At 46.7% G+C, this 15,175-nt stretch overlaps 1 protein-coding gene across 3 annotated transcripts in view; it reads right to left on the reverse strand.

The window, feature by feature from the left end:
* LOC144767458 (zinc finger protein 786-like) overlaps positions 1-15,175 on the reverse strand; it is a 357,248-nt gene that overhangs the window by 276,865 nt on the left and 65,208 nt on the right. The window contains exon 1 of one of the 3 annotated variants that reach the window (XM_078650883.1): positions 2,391-2,462. The exons of the other annotated variants lie outside the window; for them this stretch is intronic. The gene's annotated coding sequence lies outside the window, so the exon portion shown is untranslated. Of the gene's footprint in view, positions 1-2,390; positions 2,463-15,175 lie in introns of those variants that run through there. 3 annotated transcript variants of the gene reach the window in all.

Raw genomic sequence — 15,175 nt, forward strand, 5'->3', positions numbered from 1 at the left:
TCCATAGTATCCTCTGGAAGGACCTTGGTAGTATTGACGGCCTGGCGAGCTTCCCCTGCCTCGCCCAGCCAAAAACTGAAAAACTTTCTTTATTTCTGATTGGGCCTTGTCCAAAGATGTAAGCGTACTCACGAACTTTGAGAAATCCTTAACAAATCTCTCCCCAAAGAGATTGCCCTCTGCTAGGGGACCTGGCTCAGTCGAGGATAATTATGTAAGATTAGAGTCCATCTTCATCAGTAGTTACTTGCGTCTCTCGGTAAAGATGGCGCAATTTGCATTCCCCCAGAGGCATATCGCTCTCTGTGTCCAGCCAGCTAAAATGCCTGGATCCACGGGACTGGCTGATTCCTTTGCTGTTAGGGCAATTTCTGGGATCTTAGCAAGGGGGCCTGCCACATCGAGTAGTTTGTTCTGGCATCCCCACCAGGCGAGATCAATACCTTTTTTATGGTCCTTAGCAAATTTCTTCAAAAAAGTCAAAAGACTGGCGTCAATATCTGGCATTTCTGCTACTCTGTCCGATATAACAGGCATGGGACACTCTGATCGCAATCTGTTGCGAACTTCCTTGTCAAAGCCTTTCCTAAGGTTCTCATGTAAGTATTCTGCTACCTCAGAGGCAGTAACCCAATCTGAGGAGCGGGGGTGAACAATGTCCGCCGGATTAAACGTGAAAGGGGTATTGGATTTCTGGGGTGACATATCGGGAACGAGAATAACAGCCTTCCTAGATTTCTTCTTTGGAGGCCTTTGTTATCTGATTTGGTAGATTCTGTGTCAGTGGAATCAGTGTCTATGTACACCTTTTGCTTGTGCTTCGCCTTACCACCTTCTGTGGTAGGTGTGGTGGAATAACCATGTTCGTCTGTGGTCACCTGTGGCAAGCCAGCAAATGCGCCTGCACGAGGCCACTGCCTCGACTTAGATTTGCTTTTTCATGAGGGGGGATAATCTTGGGGCTCAAGAGGGTTTTGAAATCCATGGTTCTTTGCAAAGCTTTCTAGTTGCTTGGTGATCAGTTTCAATGCAGCTGCCAAAGCTTGTTGTACTGTAAACTGCACAAATGCTAGGGCAGAGGAGAAGTAGTCCAGATCTGTGAAATAGGCGCTTCCCACCAAGAAAAAGGAAGTCCATAAGTCGATCTTTGTTTTCCTCCGTATATCCTTTATTTCATATCAACAAAATGTTCATAACATCCGCAACAGGCAGCCAACACGTGTTTCATCCGAAAGGACTTTCTTAAGGATGTAAACCATTTAAATCTAAATTAAAACAATGGATGATATAGCAATATCCATATATACAAGTTAAAAATTACATAAAAATGTATCCGCCCAGAATGTTGGGCTTGTGTCCATTTACTCCCCAAGAGCAAACCCCAAACTAGCATTGTGAAGAAAATTGAAAAGAACAGAAAATATGTTGAAACCACAAGTCAACCGGATGCTGTTGTGTACGTTCTATATCTTTATTTTCCAAGATTGGAGAGTATGACAACCGTAGTGTTGATAATTCCTCATTATAGATTAAGAAGTAGAAAAAGATAGGCGCGTACATGCAGCATAGTTTATAGTTACACCATTATAATGCAACATGATCTTAGTAAATATGTGACACAGAGAAGAAATAAGACCCACCACAAACATTGTGATAAAAATAGAAGTCGAGCAAGTTAGTCTCCCAATTTGCTATGTTGGCAAAGTGTAGTCCTTAAACTACATCCAAATTAATTTATCGAGCACTCAAAAGTCCAGTCAAATAATCAGTAGTCTGTTATCTTGCAAAGGTTTTAATCTTGAATCTTTCCAATTATCATCTTCATTGGATACATCTTCAGTACAGAACAATCTTCATTCTACATGTAGCCACGCAGTCTTGCAGCCAACACGTGTTTCGTCTGGTCAAATTGAGACCTAATGACTTCCTCAGGGCTGCGACCCAAACATAATACAATAATGCCAATACATTAATAAATTATAACCGTACGATATTAACATTTAAGGCATATCTAAAAATTCTAGGGAAAACATCCCAAACCTTAAGGGTGCTCAATAGTAGCAACAATCAAGTCAGTAAAGGCTAATCACCAAGAAAAAAGCTGGAGGCACCATAGTATAGTGAAATCAAAGTAAGTTCTAAATTTTAGTCAGCATCATATTAATAGGATCGAAAGGTACAAGAAAAAAACATAGTGGGTTAATAGTATCAAAGGCGAACATGCTGTGGGGTGTCATACCTAATTTCTTCACGTATTTAATTATTGAGAATCCGATCCTATAGCTTCTGGTAAGATGCTGTACAAAATAATAAAACTAAAGTTGTACCACTTATCATTTTTATAATGTTGTAAACTTAGTCTCATTAATGATCGTCTCAAATCCTCTTACCTATTATTTCAACGACTTCACATATTTCTAAAGTCTGCCCGGCTCAAAAAGAGTATCAGGTGTCCAAGTTCGTCACCTGCAATGCGAGATTCCAATTAGCGCGTATCTCAAGTTATCAGTATATAGTAAAACTAATGTAGGTAGCAGACGATTTTGTAATACTTAAGAGCATCTTACCTCTCGTACAAAGTAGTGTACGTCGGAGCGCGTTTTTCCGTTCTGGCGTCCTAGTTTGGCGCCATCTTGCTATTCTCATTTATACTCAGTGAGACTAGCGGCCGCCATTAAAGTAAAACTCGTTATAAGTATAACGGTAATATTGTATTAGAATCGCGATAGTTAAGTGTAATATGGGTTCACTTCTCTAGATGTAAATTACATGAGTGTATACAATTGACTACGTATATTTATAAGATAAATTTATTTCATGCAAAAAAGAGCCGCTGACTATTGCTAAATTCGCACCATCTGTTATAGAAGATTTAATGGTTATTATTAGTCACTTTTCACGAAAATTAGAGAACTAGCTGACTGTTGAATTTAATGTATTTTATCGGGATCTCTAACAGAGCGTTTCTAGATTTTTCGGCGCCATCTTGGAGTAGTCTTGGGGCGACTTGTCTAAGTCACATAATATAGTAAATCAGAACAAATGTACTCTCTGTTGTCTCCTCGATATTGGGATATGATAGTATTAGTGTGCTGTATATTATATAGATAACGTGGTTTACAATAATAAGGCCAATATTCTCGAGTAAAAAATATGTCTAGAGATATCCTTAAACTACATCTTACCTAGACAGAATAGTAGAGCGATTAGTACTCCAACATTCGTTTTTTTGAAAGGATCACACCCATAATAGAAGTATAGCACCTGGTAAAAATGCAAATATAAAATTCCGAATAAATATCTGCTGTAGTAGGAAAAAACTGTACTAAGTAAAATCAAACCAAATTCTACAAAATCCATCCCTCAATATCAAGCTGATAAAAAATCCACTTTAGCTAAATTGCTGACAATTATAATTATTCCAAGACTTTTTTTTATATGACAAACACATCTCTTCTTAGTGTTAGCCCAGTGTAGTATAAATTTGGATGAGTACCAATATAGAATATAATCCTTAATATGCTGAATCGTGCAACACCTTAAACATATCTAACCAGCAAATTAGAATATTGCAGGTCCATCGAAGTAATAAAATCCTCAATCACAACACTTGGGCTGTTAAACCAGTTTATAAATAAGCGCAAATATGTCATATCACCACAAACGGTCCATAATGATTAGGAGGTGGATATGGTCTGTAAAATACACATTACTATGGGCTTTATAAACACATATTATAGATATAACGTGTGTGTGCATCGTCATGATGTCTACAAATGCCAAACGATTGTATGCAGTATAGACCGAGTCATCCGACAAAATTACCCACACGCGGAAAAAATAATAAATTACCCTACAGCATAAATAAGGAACAAACTAAAGATGTATATCTTAAGAGGAGGAATCTACATGCGCTATAAGCACATTTTTATGATTAGTCACGAAGATACGACATAAACCACAATTCTCGGGGCGTGGCCAATAGCGTCAAGATGGCGGTCGCACCTTAGGAGTGCTCCAGACCCCTCCGTCATCCGCTCCTGCATCCGTCGCCATCGGGGAGTTCCTACCTTACACGCAGCCTGCCTGCCTCTCCCCGACCTCCTAGCCTTCTTTGGTGGCGGTGAGGGTGACATCCTGGCACCGCGGGCGGCCCTTGCAGCATATCTGGCCTCGCGGCGATCCCAAGATGATGGCTCCCTCTTGGTGGTCTCCAGGCTCGCTCAGAGGCACTGAACTCTGGGACTCCTCCTAGTGCACACCGGAGTGAGGAGGATCCCGGAGAGTGGCTGGCGCCACTCTGGCTGAATTAGTTGTGTCGCCTCCCCTCCTTGGCACCGTCAGAGCACCCACCTGATCATGAGGCACTGGGAGCACCTAGAGAGATTCTACCCGACGTACGCCATGGAGCGGACCTGACTGGAGAAGGTGCGGCACCAGACGGTCAATGCACGCTTGGCCGCCAATCAGGCGGCGACAAAAGGAGAGGAGTGCTGCTTCCCTCTAATGTTCCTGTGCCTCTTTGCCCTGGTGGGACACCAGACGAGCTACTGGGTTGGCAGACTGGGCCTGTGACTGGTGGCCTGGTGCGGCGGTGGGCCCTACAACCAGTCAGACAGGCGCAAAAGGGGTGCGCAATCCAATTATATGCGCCCACGCCGGTCTGTGCTGGTGTGCGGGGACCGGATTGCCGCTGCACTTCTGACTACTATTAACTCTACTTCCCGATGGAAATCGTCACAAACATCCTAATATGAAGAGGGGCCCTCCACGATTCCCCATTCCCAAAGTTTGGTTCTCCCAAGGTTATTCCTTGTTTGGGCGACAGATGCTTCCATTCCTGAAGTATAGGGAGGGGGTAGGTAGTTGGGTTGGGGAGGGGGTAACTGTTGTTTCAATTTGTCTTTGTTGTTTTATTCGTTTTTTACACCAGCTTACATTTCCAACTACACGGCAAGCGCGTAAGGCCCAACCATGTGGCATCATACCCACCACCTCACGCACCAGCGCTACCTCACCCACAATGGCCACCCGCGCTAGCTGACCTATCCTGTGCCCGTTTTCCCTATGTCTGACAACCATGCTGAGAATTGTTGCTTCACGTAATGTCCTTGAATGCTAAAGGCTTACTGGATAAGGCCAAGCGCACAGCGGTCCTACGTTATGCTCAGCGTCACATTGTAGATCTATTGCTACTCCAGGAGACACACCTGGTGGGCAACCGCTGTCCCTTCCTGGTGCGTTATGGCTTTGGCGGAGTCTGGCACTCTGGTTTTAATCGGGGATCGCAAGGGGTGGCTATTCTGGTGCACCGCAGTCTTTCATTCGTGGTGCGTAAAGCAAAGCACTATCCAAACGGCTGCTTTGTCATCCTAGAGGGGAATCTTGGGGACCAGTCTTAACTTGCTTACTGTATACTTCACTCCCTCCCTATTGACCTCCACACTTCAGCATCTCTCATACACTAGTTGCTGCCCTACACCTGGGGAGGACTATCGTTGGGGGAGACTTTATCACAGTAATGGACCCTGTCCTTGACACTGCTACGATGCCCTCCACCTCTCGGGTCGCTCAGTCTACTCTCCTGTCGAACTGGGCTGCCGCTCTGGGTCTCGGAGACCCCTGGAGACGCCTGGAGACTCTGGCATCCGGTGACCAGACTCTACACTCACACATCAGCTTCCCATCACACACAAACGCGACTCGACTATGATTTCCTGCCGGCCCGAAAATGTTGTGCTATTCAAGATGTTACCATCCTTCCCAGAGGTTTGTCACTCCCTAGTGGCGGTGCGGATGGGCCGTCTCCCTGTGTCTTCGCGCCCGATCTCGCGGCTGAACGCTTGGTTCCTCCAAGACAAGGACTTCAGGGACCAAGTGGGAGATGAGCTCCGCCAATATTTCGCCACTAATCACGGGACGGTTTCGTCTCCTGGCACCCCTTGGGAAGCTGGTAAAGCCACCATCCGAGCCTTTGCCAAGGGCCAGGTCAAACTTAAGCATATGAAACAGGACTCTAAACTCACACCTCTAGAGGCCCAGGCTGTCCTAATTGAAGCTCACCCCCCGAAGGAGAGATCAAAGGCCCGGGATAGTAGACTGCCGTTTCTAAAGGACGAGATTAAGCAGACCTCCCTAGAGGCTACCGAGTTACTGTGGAGGTCCTCTGTGGCGCGTGTGTATGGGTGGGGAGACAAAAATGGGAAACTTCTCCACCGCTAGGACACTCACCCGATGGCTAACCCTATCATCCCTGAGATGATCGGTTCAAATAGAGTGCTCCAAGGAGCCCCTGTTGCAGTGGCCCAGTGCTTTGCCGCCTACTATGCTACCCTCTATTCCGCACAAACCCCCACTCTCTCGCTCCCGGAACTTCTCTGGCGCCAACAGTTTTCCCTCCCATGACTCAGTGAGTCGGAGGCGGAGGTGCTAGACCTCCCTGTCTCCCCAGAGCAGATTACCGATGCCATATCGCGCATGGCTGCAAGTAAGACACCAGGACTGGATGGACTCCCACAGGAGTTCTATGCGTCCTACCGGGACACGCTGATTACCTACCTTTTAGAGATGTATCAGGAGGCATCAGAACGTGGTTCATTTCGGTCCTGAGACAGACATGGCCCCTATCGTGGTTATACAAAAGTCTCAGCCCCCTCTAGGCACTGCCCCGATTATCGCCCCATCTCCCTTATCAATTCAAAGTTCAAAATATTTGCCTCGGTCCTAGCCAATAGTATACATCCGTACCTGGCCAAAGTGGTCCACCCCGACCAGTGCAGTTTTAGGCCCACCCGGGGAACTTACCACTGCCTCAGACGCCTCCACCTGGCCTTGGCGAACCAGCACCAGTTGACCCCCTACTTATCACTCTTTCTCGTGGACTCCGAGAAGGCATTCAACTCAGTGGATTGGCAATACTTGGAAGCAGTATTGGTGGAGATGGGTTTTGGAGCCCCTTTCCGTGGCCTGGTTAAGTCACTTTACTGCAAACCTAGGGCCCAAGTACTAGTCAACAGAGCCGTGTCGAACCCCTTTTCCATCAAAAGAGGCACGAGACAGGGATGCCCCCTCTCACTCTTCTTATTTGCATTGGCGATGAACCCTTTGCCTGTCTTGTACGGTCTGACCAGCTCCTCACGGGATGGACATGGCCCGGCCTAGAGGAAGACAAGATCTCCCTTTTCTCTGACAACATTCTGCTATTTCTAGCAGATCCGGCTCAGTCGAGACCCCGCTGCCTGCGGGCCCTGAGTCTTTTCGAACAAACCTGTGGTCTTCGGCTGAACTCAACTAAATACGTTTTGGTCCCTTTACATCTATCGAGAGAATGCTTTGACTGGCAGTCGTCGATACTTCTTCGACGACAGTCCTTCAAGTATCTGGGAATCTGGGTAGCCCTCCTTTCTGACCTCGCTTGGTCACTTAATGTAACTCCGTTAGTGAAAAAGGCACGGGCTGATCTCCTCAAATGGTAAACTCTACCACTGAACCCAATGGGCAGAATAGCTCTTTTTAAAATGATGGTCCTGCCCTGATTCTTTTATATGCTCCAGAACACCTACCTCTCCTTCTCACTGTTGTGGTTTCGGGAGCTAGACAGCATGGCCACCAAGTTCCTATGGGGGGGTCGGAGGCCTCGACTGGCCCTCACTCAGTGCCGGATCCCGCCCTTCGACGGCGGCTTGGGTATGACAAATCTCTACCTTTATTACCTCGCAACCCGGCTCCTTACCGTGCATGACTGGTTTAATGGTGGCTGGTCGGACCTGGCATACCGCCTGGAACTGCTCACCCTGGGCCTGTCTAACATCCAAGGGATGTTGTATGGGAATTCCATCTCCCAAACTCTACCCGAGGTCACCCGCGAGGTACTGTTGGCCTGGCGGGCTTCTATGCCTCACACCCAATGGTCAAATAAACCGACCCAACATACCCCACTATGGTGCAGCACATGGCTCTGAGAGGTCCCCAACCTCTCTGGCTTTCGAACGTGGCATCTCATGGGCATTTCCCTGCTGGGTGACATCCGGAGTGGGAACCACATGCACACTTTTCAAGAATTGCAATGAGCTACTCTCTTCACGCTTCCCAGTTCTATCGATACTAGGAGATACGACATGCCCTCCAATCTCACATTTTGGACGGCTCCTCCCTGCCCGTACATAGCCCACCCGAAGCCCAGACCATGACCAGTAACCTAGGGAAGGGGGGGAATCTCCTGTATCTTTTGATCCCTTATCAATAACACCCCTAACAACTATCACTCAGGGACAGATGGGAGGGTGGCTTGGGACTCTGGATGATGTCGATTGGAGAGAAGCATTGATGGCCCACAAAACAGTCACAGTTTCAGCAAGGCTCTGTCTAGTTCAAATATATTATCTCCACACAGCCTATCTCACACCGCTGTGTCTCCACCGCGTAGGGCTTCGGCCTGATGCATCCTGTCCCTGCTGCAACCACCCACAAGCTGACTTTTATCACATGGTATGGCTCTGCTCTGCAATCACGCGCTACTAGGAGTAAGTAACTGGGGAACTCACTGAGGCTCTAGGCTGGGAGGCTCCCCCTAATCCGCTGAATGTCCTGCTGGGTATCACCGAGGGGATGGACGGCTCCAGAGCTGAAAAACTCTATTTGAACACAGCACTAATGGTGGCAAAAGGGACATCATGACCAACTGGTTGAGCTCAACTGCCCGCACCATGGTACGCTGCCGCAGAGGGGTTGATTGATGCGCTGCCCAGGAGCGACCCGTGCACGAGGCAAGAGGTTGCCCGAAGAAATTTCGCAGAGTGTGGGGTAAATGGGTTGGGGCGGTGGAAGATTGATATTCTCAATGAGCACCCGAGGACAGGAATGGGTGCTGAATGGTTTTGACCTTTGCTCTGTCTATCAGTTCGTTTATGCTGATGTAATGTCCACCTCTATGTGCCATACATGTCTAATTGCGCAAATAGCTGGTATCGTTAAATTTTGTTATTTGTGTTGATCTTTTACAAAAATCAATAAACTTGGTTATCAAAAAAAAAAACACAACTCTCTGGTATTACATATAGCGATGGGAACCGGTAGTATCCGCTCCCGCTACCTCCGTGTTACCAGCCAGGCTTGATAAGCCTGCAAAATAATGGCAAACACATATGGCACAACATGGATGGTATAGATCAAGCGCTGCTCACTGTCTAAAAACCGTAGCGGAAAAAAATATTTCTATCAAAATTACCTGTGGCGGTGACAAGTTGGATCGTGTACAATAACAATAGCAGCGAGACACCGCCAAACGACCCGCTTTTAAATCAAAGACGCATGGTCATAGAAAGAATGGAATAAGAGAACCTATGATAGGGCGTTCTCAGGAGCAGCACCTAGAATCTGGAACTCTCTTCCGCCAAACATTAGAAAAATAACAAACACAGCAACATTTAAAAGGGAAACAAAAATGTTTCTAATGAGCAAATTCCTCACATAGACAATTCGACTCAGCTTTAGCACCATGTTATAGTCCAGAACAAACCTTTACTCAAGGGGAGTGAAAAGAAAGTCGCCGGTGGAGTTGGACATACGCGAGGGCAGTACTACATGTACCAAGACCCAGAGTTGGAGAAGATGGTTTATATAGGAATCAACTGAAATTATTTCTCACTGAGGCGTTGTCTAATTTACCGCCGGTCACTGTGTGTGTACTAACTTGTTATTTATAGGACACAACTAGTGGGAGACAGCCTCGTCCAGTACTATACCAATTCCAAGACACAGAAATAGTAGAATATAGAACACAGTGGAATATAGTGCAATCAGGAAGGCATAACTTACAACATAATGAGTATTATTATAAAGCTGTATCTGTCGCCGCTCCTGTTTGCCCTGGCGATAGAACCCTTGGCGGTCTCCATCCGGGCTGAGATGGTGCAATGGGGCATTAGGGTGGGCGATACCGTGAACGTGATCTCCCTCTATGGAGACGACACTCTGTTCTATTTGACCTCCCCGAGTGACTCGCTCCCCGCTTTGCTGCAGTTGTTGGACCGCTTTGGTGCGGCCTGCGGGCTGCGCATTAACCCTGGGAAGTCCATAATTTTTCCTCTGGCGGGATGTGCTGTCGATCCGGGCGTGAGCCTCCCGTGCCTAGGACTGAGATGGGAGTTGGAGGCCTTCCGATATCTGGGCATTCATGTTGGCTTCGTCTGACGAACACGTGCTTTTCCGCAACGCTGTACGGGTGCTCCGCTCTCTGCACCAGTCTGTGTCCTTCTGGAATTAGCTTCCTCTCTCCCTTATGGGGCGGTTAGCGGTTGCTAAGATGGTGATGCTGCCTAGAATATTGTACGTCCTGCAAAATACCCTATGCCCGCTCCCCCCGCGAATATTTGGCATGCTCAACTCGCTGCTCACATCTTTACTCTGGGCGGGCGGACGTAGTAGAGTTGCTCTGCATACTGTAGTCCGGAGTTGGGAGGAGGGTGGCCTGGAGGCCCCGAGGTTTGACCTCTATTATTATGCAGCGCAGCTCCTGCCACCCGCGAGGTGGTTCGCGGACACAGATAACTGGGAGCTGCAGCTCCTGGCGGGCAGAGCAGACGAGAAGGCTTTGCGGGTGGCTTTGATGCAAGGACGGGGGGCAGACGAGGCCCTGCCCTATGTGGTGCGCCATGCGGCGGGAGTCTGGCAGCGGTTTGTGGAGAAGGTATTGCGGTGGGCCCCCTTTCATAGGGAGCTGCCGGTGTGGATCTTGGCCCGGTGCTGCTGATGGAGGAGAATGTGTCCTTCCGGGAATGGAGGAACGGCGGGTGTGAGACTCTGGCAGACCTTTATCCGGATGACTCCTTCGTGTCTTTCGAGCGAGCCACGGACGCCTTTGACCTGAGCAGGGGACAGTATCTGCACTACAGGGGGCTCCAGGAGATGGCAAGGGCGAACTGGCCCCAGTTCCCGGAGGCGCCTCCGCTGACACACACCCTCAACATCCTCCTCTCCTGCGGTAGAGGAAAGCGGCTGATCTCTCTATTGTACTCAGCCATGCGGTGGGATTCAGCCCCGCCGGTCGCACCGTCCTGGGCGGCCTGGGAGGCGGACCTGGGGATGGCTCTGGAGCCAGGACAGCGCAAACGTATTGGGCTCCTGACCCGGAAAGTTTTGTGTAATGCACGGTTCAAGTTGATCCACTTTAATTTCGTGCATCGCACCTACATGACTCCGGTCTCCCTGAATCGCATCTCGGCAGATAGGCGGGACGACTACCCTAGGTGTGGGGCGGAGAGAGCTGGATTCTTCCATTTGGCTTGGGAGTGCCCGCAGGTCGGTAGCTTTTGGAGAGAGGTGGTGGAGCATATTGGCCGTGTTACGGGCCTTCGGATTGCCTTGGATCCGCTTCAGTGTCTCTTGGCCATGGTAACCAAGCCCAAAAAGAGGAATTTGTCCTACAGGTTTCTACAGTTGTTACTGGTGTTGGCAAGGCAGCACGTGGCTATCACTTGGATGGGGCAGAGGGCCCCTGAGTTATCCCTGTGGCTTAGGGATGTTAGAGAGTGGTCCTTGGCTGAGGAAACACACATGCAGCGCACGCGCCACGATAAAAGGCTTCAGGAGGACTTACTAGCTTGGAGGATGATGTGTGCTGAGAGGTTGCCTGATGATGACTCGGATGCCACTAGTGTCGAATTGTTCACCCCTGAGGGGTCTGGGTCCGAGGAGGATGGGGCGGCAGGCGAGGTGGAGGGACCTGTTTCAGAGTAATGCCGTGCTGGGCGGGCACTTAGTTCCCTATTGTATAACCCTGTGATTTGTCTTGATTCCCAGAGGATTGCTTATAACTGTGATGTCTGCACCCTATCGGGCCATGAGAAAGTAACCTAACTTTTGCACGTACTCTATTACTGATGCCACGTACGGGGGGTTTGTTCTGTTGATATATGTTAGACTGTGTTTCTATTGGAAAACTTAACTGTACAGACGGATGGGAGACGGGCTCCATGGAGGACGTAGAAGGGGGAATAAATGAAAAACGGCGGATACTAGAGATGCACGTGTACTGTATGCCAACGATTATGATTATCTTTGTGGCACCTTCCAACTATACGCCGCCCAGCCTCCGGGCTGTGGGCCACTGGCTGTGTACTATCCTAAATGTTGCCTTCGGTTAATTTCCCCTCTCAGTGCCTACGAGTGGTTTTATTTGATTATGTCTTTTATGTTTTCCGCAATAAACATATTTTTCAACAAAAAAAAAAGCTGTATCTGACACAGCATATACTGTGTTAACCCTGTAATTGACATTCATCGATTTGTATTTTGAACTTCGTCATTTAACTGTGTATAGATGTACTATGCAAGACATGTCTTTATTCTACCTCATACAATGTAAAGCGCTCTGATACCTAAGGGCCTTGTTCACGCTATACAAAATTCTTTAAATAAAAATAAATAAATAAAATAATTAAATAAAAATAAAGTTCAATGGCCAATGTGGAGTGCATATATTTAGCTAAAAAAGTTTTTGATACAGTCAGTAAACACCTAGTGTGAAGGAGACCAGGGTATGTGTTCATTAACCAAAAATCAGAGAAAGGCATGAACACAAAAACAGGTGTATCCCCATATTTCTGATAGATAGTATGAGGTGACCAACAGTCCTGACATCTCCTTGGTTCCATCAGTTGAAAAGATATCATTCATACAGTTTGCTTACAAAAACCAGTATACCTAGCTTGATGATTTCTTACTAACATACATATAATGCGCTATGATATAATGTACAGAACAATCTCCACAGTTGCGCACGGCTATCACGTGTCAGTATATTTTCAGACAAATTACCTTTGTTTATCCCCATCTGATGTCACCTTTGGTAAACCACAAAATGTGCTGTTTGAATATATCAGATTATTTAAGCATTTGAACATATTACATTACTGAGAATAGCCAAAAATGTAGAGCATATGTCATAAGTTGTCACGTACAGACCACAATTGGCATGAATATCACAGTGAAATCATTTTCAGATTTGTCTCTAAACACTAATAATGGACCACTTTTATCAGATGGGGTCCTTGTTGTACCTATAGAGACATCAATGTTTCCTGGGGCATTGAGACTAAAAGCAATAATATCAGACCACTTGTATAGGCAGATCACTACTAAACTTCACTTGTTACTGCAAAACAGTGTGTAGTATCCTTTCTACATTGAGACCCATATCAACTGCCCTGAGTCTTATAAGCCACCCACTCTTCAGTTGCCTGAGGTGTAGAGTTTTATCCCCACCCCTGTTGGAATTTTTTAGTGTTTCAATCCCATGGAAAGCGATTTTCATTTGGCCCTCAACAGTATGCATGTCATTATAGTGCACTGCCAGGGGGGTTTCAGTTTTTATTGTTAATGGCCCATACATGCTCTTAGATCCGTTCTATCAACGGTCGTATCGTGCTGCCCACGTAGATCAAACTGCAGCAGCACACAATACAGTAAACCACATGTTTTGGATTACAATTGATAAAGTTGTTAATTTTGTAAAATGTTTGCATGTTATACTGAAAATCTGTCATTTCGTTTTTCGCTAGGCCGCACCTATTGCACTGCCCACACTTGTAAAAGTCAGATGGTAATGATGGTAGCCATGTAGTAGCTGGGTTGGGTCTTAGATAGCTTTGACATAGAGTTTGTTTGAGTGTCTTCCCCCAACTGTGTATGATATTTGGCTGTTCTGTAATGACCTTACGCAATGTATCATCCATCCTTAAGATATGTCAATGCCTGACCAAGATCTTGTGAAGGTCAGGACAACCTGCACGGAAAGGAACCACAAGGGCAGGCTTCCGTTTCCTATCTTCATTGCAGCTCTTCCCTGAGTTTTGTCTATTCTGTAAAAGATCTGTATGTTTTACTTCGTCAATCCTATGTTTTGCTTTTGATATAGTCTGTCCAGAGTAAGCCTGGTTGATAAACCTTTTCTCTAGGTTCTTCAGTTCTGCTGCAAAGTCAGTGTCAGCGCTGCAGTTGGGCCGCACCCTAATCATCTCCCGTACGGGAGGTGTGTGATCTGTGTTTGTGGGTGGACACTTGACGCATGCAATACTGCATTACATGCGGTTTTCTTCCGAAATAATTTGGACCTAATCTGTTGTTCTGCCACATACAGTGTGGTATCTAGGTAGTCTATGCTCTTGTCACTTGATTGATATGTAACGTGTACATTGAAGGTGTTGTCATTTAAGCAAACAATAAAATCTTCCAAGGCTCTAGGTGTGCAGAACATAAGCACATCGTCTATGTACCTTGTCCATAGAATGATGTGATCGGTGTAAATTGTTGGGCACCGAGTCCAAACGTGGACCTTCTCATATAAGCCCATATAGAGGTTTGCGAAGGACAGAGAAAATGTTGCACCCATAGCTACCCCCCTTGTTTGCCTGAACCATTTGCCACCTTGTACAAAAAAAATTGTTGTCCAGAACCAAAGTTATCAGGTCTATAAGCATGGTGTTATACTCACATAAAGCTGCAATCCTATTATCCAAAAAGTACTGTACCGTTTCCAACCCTGTGTCCCTCGGAATACAGGTATACAATGACGTCTAGTGTAACCAACAAATTGCCCTTTGACCACTCAAAGTCCTACATTTTATTAAGTAGATCCTTCGTATCCTTAAGATACGACAGCAGGTTGTGTAGCAAGGGTTGAAGAAAAAGATCGATATACTCAGTTTCTCCGTGGGGGCCCCAATTCCGGAGATGATGGGCCTACCCGGTGGGAATTCATTGTGGTTTACGGTTCAGGTGGTTAACACCTATTTCAAAGATCGGTGCCTTGTTTCTTTGTGTAATAATTGCTTGTTGTACTGTGTTTGGTACAGTGCTCTCAATGGCCCTGTTGACCGGCTGCTGGACTGAGGTGTCCAGGGCATCAACAATATTATCCTCTAAAACAGTCTCCTGTTGCCCATCATCATATCTAATGCACTCTTCCATTGCAATATTAATTAATATACTCCTGGGCCAGTGGGGGGAGGTGGGGGGGGGGAGGGGGAGAACACAGTTATTCCAGATGAACATAAAGTTCCTCATCGTTGTTAATGCCCCCCGGCTGTTTTGTCTGGAATTTTATGATGAGTCGTGATTCAGCTTGGCATAGCTTACGGACACGATCACCTCCTCGGTTACCTTCTGGTGCCATTTT

Source organism: Lissotriton helveticus, chromosome 7, assembly GCF_964261635.1.
Source record: "Lissotriton helveticus chromosome 7, aLisHel1.1, whole genome shotgun sequence".
NCBI classification, from domain to species: domain Eukaryota; kingdom Metazoa; phylum Chordata; class Amphibia; order Caudata; family Salamandridae; genus Lissotriton; species Lissotriton helveticus.